At 50.3% G+C, this 12,807-nt stretch overlaps 1 protein-coding gene across 4 annotated transcripts in view; it reads right to left on the reverse strand.

The window, feature by feature from the left end:
- The window catches only part of FRMD6 (FERM domain containing 6), a 1,098,768-nt gene that overhangs the window by 144,924 nt on the left and 941,037 nt on the right, over positions 1-12,807 (reverse strand). For 2 of the 4 annotated variants that reach the window (XM_085626962.1, XM_085626959.1), the window contains exon 1: positions 11,101-11,428. The exons of the other annotated variants lie outside the window; for them this stretch is intronic. The gene's annotated coding sequence lies outside the window, so the exon portion shown is untranslated. Of the gene's footprint in view, positions 1-11,100; positions 11,429-12,807 lie in introns of those variants that run through there. 4 annotated transcript variants of the gene reach the window in all.

Consider the following 12,807-nt stretch of genomic DNA (forward strand, 5'->3'; position numbering starts at 1 on the left):
ATAGAGTCTGAAGGCAAACTGTTCGCGGGGACATTCAGATCCTATAAAAACATCCCTGCTCTAAAACCACGGAAAGGAAATGGCTAGCATTCTTTAAAAATGAAGCCCTTTCTCACGACGAAAAAAAAGAGCGAAAAGCACGGAAATAGCTTTTCCTGTAACCGTCTTCACGTAGCAGCTCAAGACTGTAGAGGAGATATGGGCAGCTCGCGACAGACCGTGAGTAAAGTTGCGGGATGCGCCGGCTGCAGACGCAGGTGTGACTCCGGGGTGACACATTTCCACCCACACTACGCACATGCGTGCAGGCGACGGCACCCTGAGCGTTATGACGCTGCGCACACCTTATGCAGTCTGGGGACAAAGGAAGTGCCAAGGAAGGGGGGAGGAAGCGAATCCGTCACAGGTCACGTCCCTGCACGCAAAGCAGCTGATGATGCAACGATTACTACTAGAAACGATGAGACTGAAAGACAGAGCAGGACTGAAAAGTTCATGGAAATGATAGCAATGAAAAATAAGCACTGGCAAACTCAATTGCTCGTACAGAAGCGGTTTACCAAAGACATAGAGGAGACCATGTGTTCAAGCCGCGGACCACAACACCGCACCAGGCCAATCACCGGCAAGTACCCTGAATATTATCTGTTTGAAGCACGTGGTCCGCTCAATTAGGCGATGCGAGAGTGCTGTGTTTATGCTGCACTGGCCCGGCTGACAACAGTTTGCAGTAATGACCCAGGGTACTCTGCGCACCGGCGGGGCTGCGCCTCTCGGAGGCTCAGACGGGTTTATTAGGTTCGGTTTCCGACAGGCTCTGATCAACTTCCACGTTAAAGGTGTAACTAATGTGCAGCGCGTAAAGGAATATGGACAGCAATAGGGCTTTTAGGAGAAGGCAAAGCCCAAAAGATAAAGAAAGAACCTTCCTCTTGGCGCTTGGACAGCACCATAATGCTATCGGGGGGGGGGGGGGGGGGGGGGCTAGATTGGGTGTCTTGAAAAGCCAGTTAGCGGTCAGTTCGAACATTCCCTGACTCAGCTGAGGGATCCCCGGTCTTTCAGAAGCACTGACTTGGTGGACTCCGGCAGTTCACCACAAAGTCCAGTCCGTGTGTCTCCGGATCGCTCCTCAGAACTAATCGCCTTCCAGCGCGCCACCTCTGTTAGTATGTGCCTAGGTTTCCTATCGGAGTGCAAGCCTTTGGCAGCACAGGCCTGTTAGCGTGGCTCCATATTTCCCTTTTAGACCGCTGGTCCTCAGAGGTGAAGCCTTATGCTGTCTCTGGATACTCTGCTGGAAAGCTTGCCCTTCAGAGAGCAGAGGCCTGCCAGATTTCCAGACGTGTCTCTACGGCCATCGGTCTGTCCGAGGCACAGGCCTGGCAGTGCGTCTTCGGATTCACAAGTATGCCTGTCCACCACTACTCAAACCCTTCAAGAAGACACGCGGGGCAGGCCTCTGTGCTATGGGGGGGACACAGGGCCTATATTAGTCCTCAGCCCAGATACAGGCAGGGTACTCCCCGCCTTCCTGGAGCAGAACTCTCATCGGGCCGTGGAGAAGCAGGGCTCCCCTCACCGCGCAGGGGATCCGGTTCCAGTCCCGCTCAGCCGGGAGCTGCAGTCCCAGCAGCATTCAGAATCAGTACACGACAAGCCGGCCACACGCCACTCCTGGCCCGCCTGTCAGAGCCTACGGCCTGCAGGCCGAGCCCCCACCCCAGCCAAAGGTATCAGAATGTTAGGGAGGGGTTAGCACAACTATACAACGCGCAACGCGTTAACTTGCAGACCACGGCGGTGACAGACGGCGTCAGCACGTGGACAAGCCGAGCAATAACAGAGCAGTGAGTAGTAACAGTGACCTATCAAGACATCACGGACCTTGGTGCAAGTTATGGAAATGGGCCTCGTCCGCTGATAATAAAATAGCCATAATTGGGTTTCCAATCCAAAATTTCTTTATTTCGGCCAATTAGGCCATAAAAGATAGAATCACACAAGACATTTAAAACATCACAAAAAGTGCAAACATGATAAAAGCAATAAAATCAATATACAAATGTTACGGGCATCTAGAAAATGGAATTCATTAACCAACACAGTTCTTATTTATGATAGACCTTATGTGCCACATAGCCGTTAAAAATTTTGCAACTGCAAACACTATGTGCGGATCAGTGTTCGTTTTCAGTATTCTGTACACCTGCTGGTGACTCCTAATGCCCAGGTTTCTGCATAGTGGGACTAGCCAATATCTTCTTGGTCTATTGTATGCTGGGCAAAAGAACAGAATGTGGGTTTCTACCTCATCATGGTTGCAACACCCTGGACAGATTTTATCATTCTTTATTGTCCAGTTGTGGGTAAAAGTTTTAATAGGGAGAGTCCCTAGCCTCCATTGTATAAACAATTTTCTGGATAAAATGGGAAAAATAATGTCCATAAATCCCTCAAACTGATAATGGTCCTTGAAAGTTAGGAATCGGTCAGTCAAGGACCCCTTGTTAGATGCCGAGACCAGGGAGGCATAACATTGTTCCCTATATATACCCACAAGACGTTTGCGGGAGACCCCAAGACAACCTTGCTCTGGCGAGTCCCATAGTTCGTGTAGTCCCAACCTATAGAGTTCTTTCTTTATCGAGACTAGCCAGGTAATTTTGTCGCAGGAGTTCAGATTCATGACATGTGCAAGCTCTTGCCTATAGTGTAGAAGCTCAACAGTGGACCAGAGCCTATGCCAGAACCTTAGTGGCATAAGTTCCAGGTCCTCTTTTATAGAGGGTAAACCCATATCCATTCTTAAAGGAAGGAGGGGTGTGCCTCGGGGGAGGGCCAGGAGACGCCTTAAAAAATTGTTTTCTGCATTAATAATTCCTGTGCCCGCCTTGTAGCCCCAGAGTTCTCCACCGTAGGATGCGGCTGCTTTAGCTTGTGACTTGTACATTGCAACTGCCGGGCTAATTGGTTTGTAGGTGGAGGAATTTGCTACCTTCAAAATTCCCCCAGACAGTTGTGCGAGTTTCATACGGCTGATTGCTACGTGAGGTTCCCATGATAGGTTCTCATGCAGCGTTACCCCTAGGTACTGAAAGGTTTTTACTCTCTCCAGTGTAACTGAACTCAGGGATGGATTGGGTCTGGTTTTGGCTGAAGGGTTGAATATCATAAATTTGGTCTTCCCTGTATTTATTTCCAAGCCATATTGGCTACAGAAAAGACCAAAGCCATCTAAAATCCGTTGTATCCCCATCGGGGATTTGGACAGCAGGAGGGTATCGTCCGCAAACATAATGGCAGGTACCCTCCTGCCGGCCAAAGACGGGGCGTCATTATCTTGAACCTTGTCAAGATAAGCAATTACATTGTTAACGTAGAGGCAGAACAGGGTCGGGGCAAGGACACAACCCTGTCTGACCCCTCTACGAACTGGGAATTTAGATGTCAGCGCACCCGTCTTTCCATACCTGACCTGTGCAAAGTTGTTTTCATGGAGCCTAGTAATGGCATTTAGGAGATGGGGTGGAACTCCCAGCCCCATTAGTGTCTCCCATAGTTTCTTCCTGGGGACCAGGTCAAAAGCTGACTTCAGGTCCACGAACACCATGTACAGCCTTCCCCTCTCAATGGTCACAGTTTTCCAGTATAGGAGTACGAGGCGGAAGATCTGATCCATGGTGGACGTGTTTTTCCGGAAGCCAGCTTGTAGGGGGCTGAGAATTTTATTTTCCTCCATCCACTCCATAAGGTGGTTTAGGAGAAGGCGCGAGTATATTTTCTGGGGGACATCTATGAGGCTTATTGGCCTGTAGTTGGCTGGGAGCAGAGGCGAACCCTTTTTGAAAATGGGCACTATCTCAGCCCCCAGCCAAGTACAAGGAATCTCCATCCCACCCAGAATGGCGTTAAAGAGTGTAAGGAGATAAGGGCCCCATATATCTGCGTATGAGCGAAAAAGATCGCCAGGCAACCTGTCAAGGCCAGGGGCCTTCCCCCTCGAAAGGGCTAGAATGACATTTACCACCTCGGGAAGAGTAAATTCTAAGGCTGGTTCTAAGGCAGGAGCGACAATGGAGACCATGTCGCTCCCACCATCGGTTTGGGGTGGTTCCTGGTATAATTGGCCGAAATGGGCCTCCCATATAGATGCTGCAATATTTGGCTCAATTGCAGCTTTGGGGTCTGGCATACCAGTATTTACCAGGGACCAAAATTTCCTCAGATCTTTCGCTTCCAGTGCTGATGTCAGATCCTGCCATTTATTCCAGTCCCATTCGGCTCGCGCCACTGCCATTGTTTTCTTGTAGATTTGTCTAAGCTCAGCGAGTTTGCTCTTGTCTGATCCTTTTTTGACGCCCTTCAGGAGTTCAGACTTGGCCTTTTTACAAGATGCATTATACCAGGTTGAAGTTCGAGTTATATTTTTCCTTGGAGGTAACACTGGGTAAAAGACCTCACCTAAAAGGGCCACCAGTTCCTCATGTATGTGGGCTAATTTCTTGTTGAATTCCAAATTTCTTGGCTGTGAAATTAGATTGTCCGTTTCTATTAGCTTCGGGAGTGCTAGCCGGAAAATCTTGCTTAGGGACTCTTCGGAGCTCGCCAATTTCCCCCATTTGATCCTGCGTCTGTTGGAACTAATTATCAAGTTCCCGGGGTCTTTGCTGGGCTTAACGGCAAGTGATCGATCGGCACCTTTAGGGTGCGCCATAAGCATTACGAGTGCGTTATGATCACTGTCCGATCTTGGTATTATTCTAAAATCCTGAACCGTGGGCCAGAGACTGATATCAACAAAGATGTAGTCTAACCTGGATTCATGGTTCACCCTGTTAAAAGTGCATGCAGAGGGTGTATCTGAGGTACTGCGACCATTACATGCCCTTAAAGAAAAATTTAGCGTTAAAGACAAAATTTGTACTACAAGGGGCGACCAGATTTTGACATATGGCGATTGACATCGCGGTACGCCCCAAAGGTCGTCTTCCGCAACAAGGGCTCCTTCCTTAAGGCCTTCTAAAGGCTCAAAATGACAATTCAAGTCGCCTCCCAAGACTATCTTAGAGTCATTAGGGAGGGTGGCAAGGAAGCTAGTAAGATCGTCAAGTGTGGGAGATTCCATGGCCAGCTTGGTGGGACGGGAGTATACATTGATTATTGCTAAGCTCGAGGCGTTAGGCCACCTGAGTAGGACGCACTGGATGTCCTGCGAGTGCGTCGGTAAACACTCCGCATTACACCCAATGTGACTAGCCACCCAGATCGCCAACCCTCCGGAGGGCCTCCCTCTTCCTGACCAAGTCGCATTGATTTCGAACACAGCATACCCCACTCTAGATAGTGACTCCCTTGCCCAAGTCTCTTGAAAGAGACAAATGTCGCTGTTAGCTATCAGGGACTCCCAGTCGCTCGTGTCAAGTTTATTTGCAATGCCAGCGACATTCCAGGAGAGAACCTTTAAAGGGATGTCAGGCGGGTCAGGGAGACTTCCAGCACTTTTGGGCGGAGCAACATCCAATAGTACAGTCGTAAGACTGGGCAGGAATGTTTCCACAGTGGATAGTTCCTTCGGGTCTGGTTTATGAAACGTTGGAACTGGCAGTTTTAACTTATTATTAGTACCACCCAAGACAATTTTGGTTTTAGATGATTCAGTTTCTTCACCGTGGGGATTAATAGATGTCAGAATCACCCGTGAGGGGGCGCCATATTCTTGACTGGCGCTATCTATTTCACATACACCATGCCCCTGACCCTTAAAGAGTCAATCCGTCTGTTCAAGACAGCTGTATCTATTGGGATGAAAAAGGTAACCAAGGTTTATGCGTGGAGCATTACTGGTGGGCCTGACTCTGTAGCCATCCGTGGACGGTCCAACCCGGGTCCAACCATTATCAATGGTCAAAATTGGCTTAAAAGTATTGGGATAGAAATATGACAAGGGGACCACTTCAATAGATGTAGACCCTTTGTTCCCGGTCCAATTGCAAATATAGGACACAATTTTGGGGTTCCTAAAATTTACAATTATACAGTCACCAGCACAATTCTTGTCAGTGTGGCCAATCCAAGGGACTCTTCTAACCATGAGAATTTCTCCCCTAATATTGGGTGGAAGTGACCTGTGAGTATTAAGCCAACTAGTAACCTTGTTATGTAAAGCGTCATATGGTTCCAGCACGGTTCCCTCAAGCGGGGGTACTCCCTTCAGGACAACCGAATAGGCAGCAGCCTCTGGAGGCAGATTAACCACTATGCGCCTATCTTGTTGACTGTCTTGCCTATCTTTGGGGTTCCTTACGTCATTTGGTGATTTTACCTGATTAATACCAGAGGCCGTGCCAGATAAATTCTGCCTATTGGAAGATGCTGTGGCGAGTGGTGCAGAGGCGGGTTTTAGCAAAGGAGCCGGCTGCACCTTTTCCAATAGGGTGGCTGTCGGGGGTAAGGGGGGCGCGATGATGGAATCTGAAGATAAGTTAGGTACATTGGGAACCCCTCTAGAGTGCCCACCTATTGCATGCATACCTGTTCTTTGGTCTGATGCTAAACTTAGTAATCCCTTGCGCAAGTCTATTAGACAAATTTCAATGTTGGCCAGACGGTCTTCTAGGGGATTAAGCAGTTCCCTCACAAGAGTACGTAAATCAGAGAACATACTGTCATACATCCCTGCTGCGTTTTGTTTGCTTGGAGGATTTTTATCCGGGGTGTGTTGATGGATAGCTTCGTGTTTGCGGGATGAGGCCGGCCCTTTGCTAGCTATGTCCTGTTTGGTTCCCCTAACTCTAGGGTTAACTTTAGTAGCTTTAGAGATACCCCCCCTAGTTTTGTTTGCCCTTTTATCCATTTTCGGGATTGCTCCCTCCTTCTCCCGCTGTGTGGGCTGGGTCTTGCTTATAGACTGCTCAGTGACAGCTGCCTCAGCAGTGGTGTGTGTTAAGGGGCCCTTGCAGTTTGGGAGAGGTAGGATGCTAAGCTCTGCATGCTCAGGATTTTCACAGTCAATGGAGGGGGTAGTGGAGCGGTTGGTATCAGATAAGTCTAAAAGAGCAGGCAGTCCCGCTTCGCCCCCTGCCGGAAGTGTTGTGAGACTTGATGGCTTGGCGGGGGTGGCAGCATGTGCGATGGGTCCCAGGGAGGATCTCCTCACCCAGTCTATTTCTTGGGAGATACGTCTTTCAAGGATGGAAATCTCATCCACAAGAAGGGACCCAGCTTTAGCGAAGTACGTATCCAATGTACCTGTTGGCCTTCCCGTCGCCATAGCACTCTTGCTCCTGGTTTCTCTCGTGGTCATAATGTCACCGACAGCACCTAGTATGTAGTGGATTATAGACACACTGAGGTGCCCCACGCCCTCCCTCGACCGTACTCGAACGGCCTCAAACGGCCCGCTCTTTGCCCGGTCTTCGCCCCGGACTACGCCCCGCACGCGTCCCGCTAACGCGAGACAGGGAGCGACTAATATAGGGAAGGGGAGGAGTCGGGAAGAGGAACCAGGTGCGGCAGTTCAGCAGGCAGCAAAGCGCCCTGGTCCTCGCAGTCCCGAGGTGGCTAAAAGCAAGTAAAAATGTCCTCTGCCTCCCGGTCCAGCAGTGAAGTTCTCCGTGTCAGCCCCAGCAGTAAACACACAATCCAAGGTTGCGAGCGGCTCCCGCGAAGCGGGGGCCGCGAGGCGCTAAATGGATGCAAGGGGAGGAGTCGGGAAGAGGAACCAGGTGCGGCAGTTCAGCAGGCAGCAAAGCGCCCTGGTCCTCGCAGTCCCGAGGTGGCTAAAAGCAAGTAAAAATGTCCTCTGCCTCCCGGTCCAGCAGTGAAGTTCTCCGTGTCAGCCCCAGCAGTAAACACACAATCCAAGGTTGCGAGCGGCTCCCGCGAAGCGGGGGCCGCGAGGCGCTAAATGGATGCAAGGGGAGGAGTCGGGAAGAGGAACCAGGTGCGGCAGTTCAGCAGGCAGCAAAGCGCCCTGGTCCTCGCAGTCCCGAGGTGGCTAAAAGCAAGTAAAAATGTCCTCTGCCTCCCGGTCCAGCAGTGAAGTTCTCCGTGTCAGCCCCAGCAGTAAACACACAATCCAAGGTTGCGAGCGGCTCCCGCGAAGCGGGGGCCGCGAGGCGCTAAATGGATGCAAGGGGAGGAGTCGGGAAGAGGAACCAGGTGCGGCAGTTCAGCAGGCAGCAAAGCGCCCTGGTCCTCGCAGTCCCGAGGTGGCTAAAAGCAAGTAAAAATGTCCTCTGCCTCCCGGTCCAGCAGTGAAGTTCTCCGTGTCAGCCCCAGCAGTAAACACACAATCCAAGGTTGCGAGCGGCTCCCGCGAAGCGGGGGCCGCGAGGCGCTAAATGGATGCAAGGGGAGGAGTCGGGAAGAGGAACCAGGTGCGGCAGTTCAGCAGGCAGCAAAGCGCCCTGGTCCTCGCAGTCCCGAGGTGGCTAAAAGCAAGTAAAAATGTCCTCTGCCTCCCGGTCCAGCAGTGAAGTTCTCCGTGTCAGCCCCAGCAGTAAACACACAATCCAAGGTTGCGAGCGGCTCCCGCGAAGCGGGGGCCGCGAGGCGCTAAATGGATGCAAGGGGAGGAGTCGGGAAGAGGAACCAGGTGCGGCAGTTCAGCAGGCAGCAAAGCGCCCTGGTCCTCGCAGTCCCGAGGTGGCTAAAAGCAAGTAAAAATGTCCTCTGCCTCCCGGTCCAGCAGTGAAGTTCTCCGTATCAGCCCCAGCAGTAAACACACAATCCAAGGTTGCGAGCGGCTCCCGCGAAGCGGGGGCCGCGAGGCGCTAAATGGATGCAAGGGGAGGAGTCGGGAAGAGGAACCAGGTGCGGCAGTTCAGCAGGCAGCAAAGCGCCCTGGTCCTCGCAGTCCCGAGGTGGCTAAAAGCAAGTAAAAATGTCCTCTGCCTCCCGGTCCAGCAGTGAAGTTCTCCGTGTCAGCCCCAGCAGTAAACACACAATCCAAGGTTGCGAGCGGCTCCCGTACCCAAAGTGTCTGATACGTCTCAGAACATAAATATAAAGAACAGATTGTTTGTCATCAATTTCTATAAATGGGATAGTTTTATCTCATGACAGTAGCATGTAATAACGCACTCTCAATGTCCTCCTTGCATGGGAATTCAAAGGAAGATCCACAATAGTGCGCTCATCAATGATTGACCAGGGAAACAAGCCTTTCAGAAACGCGGCTTGTGCCTTTACATCCACGCGTTCTCTCTGCAAATGTATTAGACTCGCCAAACAGGAGAGAACGCCTCAAGAGTTAAGGAAGGCAGCCGCCTCCCTACTGTATCACAAGAATAAGTTCAGGAAACCCAAACCCCAGCTTGTTTACTATAATGAAGCAAGCGGGGTTCGTTCTGCTCTCCCGCAAGAACCCGGTACTAGGTTCAGCCAACGGGACAGCAGAAGATTACGATCGGATCGTCAAGAGTTGCCGGAATTAGAACAAAGGAAATGCGGTGCAAGTTGCACCCTTACCAGACCTCTACGGACTTCGGCGTCTCAGCGGCAAGAGTAACTGGGTTTCAGTGGGTCCCTGCAATTCCTGGTCCCCGGTGCCACTGCACCTGCTGCACTCTGGTTAACTGTGACCCAGATTAGTAATGAGGGGGCTGGCAAGACAACAATGGCAGTGCTACTGAGCGACCCATGGCCTGACGAACTGATTATTCCCATTTACAGTGTGTTTTATACAGCACTCGCAGTCTGCCCTGCAGCCTCGTGCCGCTGTAATCGTTAAGTGTCGATAGGAGGAGGAAAAAACCATTAAAAAAACACAATTACTGAAGGATGAACACAGCTAGGTAGTGGCTTTAGGAGAAAATCCGAACAGACCCGTCAGAAATTGTCTTCGGTATATGTGTGTGTTCTCACAACAAATACAAAAAAACAGTGCTGTTCGTTTACAAAAGAAAGTGTTTATATTCGGTCTAGAATTTCCCCTATACGCGTGTTTACAACTAACCTGATATGAAGAAAAATCTACTGGACTCTATACCTTGGAGTTTTTTTTAAGTCGATTAGTTACTTGTGCTTTTAATACGGTAGAAAACCAGTCGTTTTTCGGGGAGCCTTACGTAGCCCAAAATCTAAACACCCTTATTCTGCAAAGTTCAAGTGTAAACCATTTGCAACTGGTTACATGGAACTTGGATAGCGCGACTATGGATCTATGCTGATAAATCTCGCCCCCTGGTTCTAACTCTTACACCTAAAAGTTACACGATAAGTGTTTTGCCTGGGAAGACGAAAACACGTTCACTTCAATTTAAATGCAGACAAAGGTTGTTTTTCCTAAACAAAAGTAAAAAAATATATACATAAATTAGCGACAAGCCCGGATCCCACATTCACGCACCGCCCTGCGGGAGCAGATGGGCGTTAATATGCTACACTGCGGCTCTGCGAGGCGGTTACAGTCACATCCTGCTCCAGGAAAAAAAATATTCAAATGAAATCGAAAGGTATATGGGACTGTGGCACTCCTCAACTAAGGAAGGGGGTGGCAAGAGAGAACGGGCTAACTCACTGTATACGTATTCATAGCTCCGAGCGGCGAGCTGGGGCACATTCCTTTTCGGTGACAACTGGCCGGCGTGGCCGTGCCCTGCTCGCGGAGCCGCACACTGTGGCCGTGTCGCCTCCGCATAGCTCGCATATTCCTCGAGGCCAGCGCTCCCCCGCGGGGAGCACATTCCCCTCCGTGATGAGGATGACAGCCCCGGTGCCAGGGGGGGCAGCGGGCCCCGGTTCCCTCGGGAATGCACACACATGCCAACACTTGGGAACACCCGAAGGGGAGAGCTTGCGACAAAGTACGGGGTGCTTTACGTACCCGTCCACTTGCCGGGTAAACGAGTTTGTTTAAGACAGGGAAAGTAAAATCCCCAAAAGTGCACCACACTCGAGCAACAGGGCGAGTCTCCACGGCTCATGGGGGGTTGGCATGCATGCTAAGCACCCCTGACTCGGATGCCCGGTCCACCAATACCAACATGACACTTTCCGGTGGAGAAGGGAACGGTCCCCTGGCCGCAGGGGCGCCGCTGATCGCTGGAGGGGTGCAATGCATCCGTCCCAACCCCACCAGCACAGATCACTCACCCGCTGGCTCCACGGACGTTGCGGGTCTTCACTTTGTTTCAGGCTCACGCAGCAACTGTTGCAATCACAAAGCTCCCGTTTCCCAGGATCCGAAGAAAAACATGCGCTCCTGCCTTTAAACCACTCTCCAAAGACCATGTCCAGTCCCAGGGGTCCTTCTGTGGATGTCACTGCAGACAGTCAGTGCCAGGGCGCCCGAAAAAGGATGCATAAGTCCCGGGCTGCAGCGGGCATCCAGTCTCGGTGCGTGCCAGTCCCTCGTCTGGGCTGTGAATGAAGAGATTCCAGCTCCCGCCCACCTCACGCACCAGCTACCACGGTGCACACTGCAGGCGGTGTTAGCAGGGCTGGCCGGGGAAAGCAAACTCCAGAGGCGTAGAACGCAGACCGAAACAAAGCCAGCCCACAAAACGAGACGAAGGGCTAGACAATGCATTCGTTCACCAAATGAAAACACACCAACTCCACGTGCAGCAGCTGCATAGTAAATTGATCAAAGAACGCAGTTTAACGCTAGTTCGGTCGACAGTCTCTTTTTAAATCAATGTGAGGTTGTTTTTTGAATTGGCATTTAAAGCATCCTGTTAGCTCCAATGACAAATTATGACTTTAGAAGTTTTAAGTAACCTTTGTTTCACGGACTTGACATGTAAGCAGCTCTCGCTCAGTGCAGTTTCGTTAGTGTCTGCAATTCATTTTTTCTCCTTTTTACAGGGAAGTAGTTCAAGCATATTCTCTGCTTTTACGTTACTGTACATGATACAGTGAAAAACATCAGTGACAGTTCAAACACAGTTCTGGTCTATCAAGATTCAACCACTGGACATTTCTACTTCCTGGACAAACAGCCTGGGGGATGCTGCTATAGGGTAAACTTTACAGTCGTCCGAGACAAAAACATAGCAAACAACACTTCAGAACACACAGAATGCGCTGCCAAGAGCCTATGGAATACGCCCGACGCCAGGTCGCTAAAATGAGCCACTCGAGAATATAACAGCAATAATAAGGTGAAACAACAAAGATTAAGAGTTTTAAGGGATTTCCTCTACGGGTTACTATGGTCGGCTAAGGCCAAATTCCTTGAAGCTGAATGGATTTATGGACACACTGTTAAGTCCACACAATCAGGCTGAATTCTGTCAGTATCTCAACAAAACAGACAATACATTCCTGTAAACGTCCAAGCCTATGCATCGATCAAAATGGGCAGGACAAGAAAGACAGGGAAAACATTACATGTAGCATTAGACAAACACGAAAGTGAGACCAACTCGCGCAAATCAGACGATACAGCCTTTATAAGCATTGTCGACAATGTTCCATTCTGGAGAAGCAGTTTTCCTTTTTTGAATACGAACAGCGCAGGTGTATGCAAGAACTTGTCTAACATTGAATTGACTCCATTCATCAAAATATCAGTCGGAACACAGTGAGGAATGGGATTATACTTATGTTACACATGGGGTCTCTAGTTAGCAGAGGTATGCACCTTGTCCAAGTAGGGACCACCACTCTAGTCAGGGTAAGCTAGATTCACACATGCTCACTGTAGGAAAGTGCCCTTTTGATATGTCACCTCCCACTGCCTAAGGACCTGCCAGGACGCTTTGCTGCCAGAAGGGGGAAGGCTGTTGCATCGCTCTGCTGCGGGACTGCGAGGACCAGGGTGCTCAGCGTTCAGCTGATCGGACTCACCTGGTTCCT

The sequence above is a fragment of the Triturus cristatus genome, chromosome 9 (assembly GCF_964204655.1).
Source record: "Triturus cristatus chromosome 9, aTriCri1.1, whole genome shotgun sequence".
NCBI classification, from domain to species: Eukaryota; Metazoa; Chordata; class Amphibia; order Caudata; family Salamandridae; genus Triturus; species Triturus cristatus.